Here is a 5000-nt window from a genome sequence, read left to right as displayed (position 1 = left end):
CATGTTTTTTCATATTCAAATAAACCATATATATTAACACATTAATGTCTGGATTCTCTTACCAACCTTGGGGTCAGAGTCCCAAGGCGAAACCATTCAAAGACAATAGCATCTGACCGGACGGGAATCAAATCTTATCCAGGATACTTGTATGACAGTGACCGTACCATTTAGCCACGGAGAAAGATAAAAGTCAATGATAATTCATCTGTACATATACCTGTCGAATTCAAGTTTTTTTGTACTTTGAATTGAAATCAACCCATCTTTACCATCATAGCTAGTTGGTATGTTTGTACTTGGCATTCGATTAATGATAAATTTTGCACATTTAGACATTTTTTTCCATATTCAAATAAGCCATATATTTTAATAAATTAATGACTGGATTCTCTTACCGACATCGGGATCGGAGTCCCAAGCCGAAACCACTTAAATACAATAGCATCTGACCGGCCAGAAATCGCACACTGGTCCAGAAAACTTGTATCATGGTGACTGTACCATTTAGCCATGAAAAAATATTGAACTTAATGACAATCCCACTGTACATATACAGTATATACCTGTGGAATTCAGGTTTTTTTTTTTTGTACTTAGAATTAAAATCAACCCATCTTCACCATTGTAGCTAATTGGTATGTTTGTAATTGGCATTCGATTAATGATAAATTTTGCATATCTAGACATATTTTTTCATATTTAAATAAGCCATAAATTTTAATAAACTAATGTCTGGAGTCTCTTACCGACCTCGGAATCATGGTCCCAAGGCGAAACGACTTAAAGACAATAGCATCTGACCGGCCGGGAATCGAACCCTGGTCCAAGATACTTGTATGACAGTGACCGTACCATTTAGCCACGAAGTAAGATGAAAGTCAATGACAATTCTTCTGTACATATGCCTCCCGAATTCAAGTTTTTGTACTTAAAATTGAAATCAACACATTCAAAGTCGTAGCTAATTGGTATGTTTGTACTTGGCATTCGATTGATGATAAATTTTGTACATTTAGACTTGTTTTTTCATATTCAAATAAGCCATATATTTTAATATATTAATGTCTGGGTTCTCTTACCTACCTCATGATATGAGTCCCAAGGCAAATCCACTCAAAGACAATAGCATATGACCGGCAGGGAATCGAACCCGGGTCCAGGATGCTTGTATTACAGTAACCATACCATTTAGCCGTGAAGAAAGATAAAAATCAATGACAATTCCTCTGTACATATACCAGTCGAATTCAGGTTTTTTGTACTTACAATTGAAATCAGCCCATTTTCACCATCGTAGCTAATTGGTATGTTTGCAATTGGCGTTCGATTAATGATAAATTTTGCACATTTAGGCATGTTTTTTTTTTCTAAATTCAAATAAGCCATATGTTTTCATACATCAACCTGGATTCTCCTACTGACCTTGGGATCAGAGTCCCAAGGCGAAACCACTCAAAGATAATGGCATCTGACTGGCCAGGAATCGAACCCTGGTCCAGGATACTTGCATGACGGTGACCGTTCCATTTAGCCACGAAGAAAGATAAAATCCAATTATAATTCCTCTGTACATATAGCTGTCGAATCCAGGTTTTTTATACCTAGAATTGAAATCCACCCATCTTCACCATCGTAGCTAATTAGTATGTTTGTACTTGGCATTCGATTAATGATAAATTTTTCATGTTTAGACGTGTTTTATCATATCTGAGTAAGCTATATATTTTGATACATTAATGTTTGGATTCTCTTACCGACCTCAATAAAAACATGTTTAAATGTGCCAAATTTATCATTAATTGAATGCCAAGGCCAAAAATACCCATTAGGTACTTTGGTGAAGATCAGCTGATTTCAATTCTAAGTACAAAAAACCTGAATTTGACAGGTATATCTACAGAGGAATTGTCACTGACTTTTATCTTTTTTCATGGCTAAATGGTACGGTCACTGTCATACAAGTATCCTGGAAAAGGATTCAATTCCCGGCCGGTCGAATGAAATTGTCTTTTAGTTGTTTTGCCTTGGGACTCGGATCCCAAGGTCCGTAGGAAAAACCAGACATTAATGTATTAGAATATATGGCTAATTTTAATATGAAAAAAAAATGTCTAAATGTGCAAAATTTATCGTTAATCGAATGCTAAGAACAAAAATACTAATTAGCTACAATGGTGAAGATGGGTTGATTTATATTGTAAGTACATAAAAACCTTAATTCGACGGGTATACATACAGAGGAATTGTCATTGACTTTTATCTTTCGTCATGGCTAAATGGTATGGTCACTGTCATACAAGTATCCTGGACCAAGATTCGATTCCCTGTTGGTCAGATGCTATAGTCTTTGAGTGGTTTTGCCTTGGGACTCTGATGCCAAGGTTGGTAAGAGAAACCACACATTAATGTATTAAAATATATGGCTTATTTGAATATAAAAAAAGTCTAAATGTGCAAAATTTATCATTAATCGAATGCCAAATACAAACATACCATTTAGCTACGATGGTAAAGACGGGTTGATTTCAATTCTAAGAACAAAACACATGAATTCAACAGATATATGTACAGAGGAATTGTCACTGACTTTCATCTTTCTCCGTGGCAAAATGGGACGGTCACTACCATGCAAGTATCCTGGACCAGGGTTCAATTCCAGGCCGGTCAAATGCTATTGTCTTTGAGTGGTTTTGCCTTGGGACTCCGACCCCGAAGTCAGTGAGAGAATCCAGACATTAATGTATCAAAATATATGGCTTATTTGAATATACATACATATATATATATATATATATATATATATATATATATATATATATATATATATATATATATGCAGCTCTCAAAACAGTGGCTTATCTCAGGATTTCACATTTTTCAGGAGCAATCTAAAGTTTTAACTCAAATGTTTTCATTTACAAACAGATTAGGATTTTAAGTATTTTCCTGCTGTTAACGTAGACAAATTGATAAGAAATTGAATTTGTTTACATATACTCAAATTTTAGATTACTACAATTTTAGGGTGTATGGGAAGCCTTAAAGTTGACGCGCCCGTTCGTCTTGTGAAGAAAAAAAAATTGTTTTACATTGGCAGGTTGTAGCTGGCCACAGATATGCCTGTTTGTCCTGTGCCTTAAATTTTTTTTCATAATGGAAGTCTGTAGTTACATCACTCATACGCCTCTTTGACTAGTTCATTAACAATTTTTTATAAATTGTAAACTTCCAATAGGTTATAACGGAGTAACCTGATGTCTATTCTACTTGTTGAAATTAGAATCATGTTATGAGTAAATTACACCAAAGCTACATGGTAAGGTATCAAGGTAGTAGGATAAAGAACAGATCATAATTTGACGAATATGTACTAATTAACTCAATATCATTTATTGAAACCAATCTTGTCACCATTACTGTGATCAGGAAAATTAATAGAACTATACCAAATTTAAATATTGGCTAAATCCATAACAATCACAAGTCATTTTGTTACTAGCATTATTCAATAAATGAAAACTATATAATTAATTCTGCTTTATACAGAAAATGTTTTTAATGTAATTTAAAAGAAAATACTTAGAAAGGCATATTGAAAAAATCAGCCTGATATTTAAGGCTTATTATTCCTTTGAGACTCGTGAATAAAGAACAATTCTTTTGCTTCTCATTATGGTTTTCACACTCAACTGTATAAAAGTTGGCTGATTTAGCTTACAAGGCTTCACACTGATATATAAATTCTCTTTTGGAGAAAACAATGCCATAACCTGAATAATATTGTATAATACACAATTACATTTTTCGAATTGTCACTCAATTTAAAATTCAACTATTTCTTTGTGACTATAAATCAAGCTCAAACCCCGGTAGTATAATATAACATTACAGTATCACCTGACCTTCCTTAAAAAAATGAGACAATTTTGAAGAAAACAATGAAAACGAGGATCATCCCTTCCAGGCCCCACATTGTCTCAATGTGGTAAAGATTTGAGAAGAAAAAAAACACATATTCCAATACTCTAATCACCGGAACAGTTAGTTTTCATATTTGCCTTGGGCAATTTGGGCACTTGTGAACATAACTTCTTGGTATCAGCAAAGTCTAGTTCTACACTTTGGATGTCATAGTCTTAGAGTCAGAGACCTGCATTCCTCTTGCAAGTGACTGACTTTGAAGAAGATTCCTTTGGTCACTGCTTTCCTAACCATTACCGTCGTCATTTTCGTCCAGTCCGCTGGTCCTCCTTGAACATAAGATCTAATAGAGAGGCTTCGAAGATCTTGTGACAGTAGCTTAAAGTCAAGAAAGTTATAAGTAAGAGGTCTGTGTACAATATAAGGTTTCTTCCTTGCTAGTTAGAAAACTGGGACAAGTTGTGAGGGATAAACAAATCTCTAGCTGCCAGCATTGTCTAATTCTGTTTTGATTGCACAACGAACTTGAATGTCATTTATTTTGGCTATGATGATGGTCAAAATAAAGCAATGAATTCTTTTCGGAGAACTCCAATGTGTTGATATACTGCAATAACATTGTTGCAATTACTGGGTTATTGGTTTGTCCAGTATATTCATCTGCAAAGAAAATCCCCTCTTTTATCCCATAGGAGTTTTTAAAGTCTAAGTAAATTATCTGAATTACTTCTTTTACTCAAACCTTCATGCCACGTGAAGCAATGCACTCTCTCGTTTTCAATTCATACACCGTCAAATTATAGTTTGCTAACTTCCTTTTTATAGAACAGTTGATTATCTTAAGTTTGGTGTATCTAGATAACCTGTTGGAGGTCAAAAGCTCCATTGCTATACTGTATTAGTTTGTTTTTCATCCGTCTTTCTTTAGTCATATGACTGTTTTCTCTCTTTTATTTCAGAAATAATTCCTCAAGTATTTTGTTTTTTTCTGCCTCGCCCTTTCCTGTAATTTGCACATATCATGCACGTGTCATTTCTAGGGTTGTGAAAATTAAATATTTTGTGTTGTCAAGATG

Source organism: Palaemon carinicauda, chromosome 4, assembly GCF_036898095.1.
Source record: "Palaemon carinicauda isolate YSFRI2023 chromosome 4, ASM3689809v2, whole genome shotgun sequence".
Classification (NCBI taxonomy): domain Eukaryota; kingdom Metazoa; phylum Arthropoda; class Malacostraca; order Decapoda; family Palaemonidae; genus Palaemon; species Palaemon carinicauda.
The sequence above is the reverse complement of the archived record's forward strand: the minus strand, read 5'-3'. Positions refer to the sequence as shown.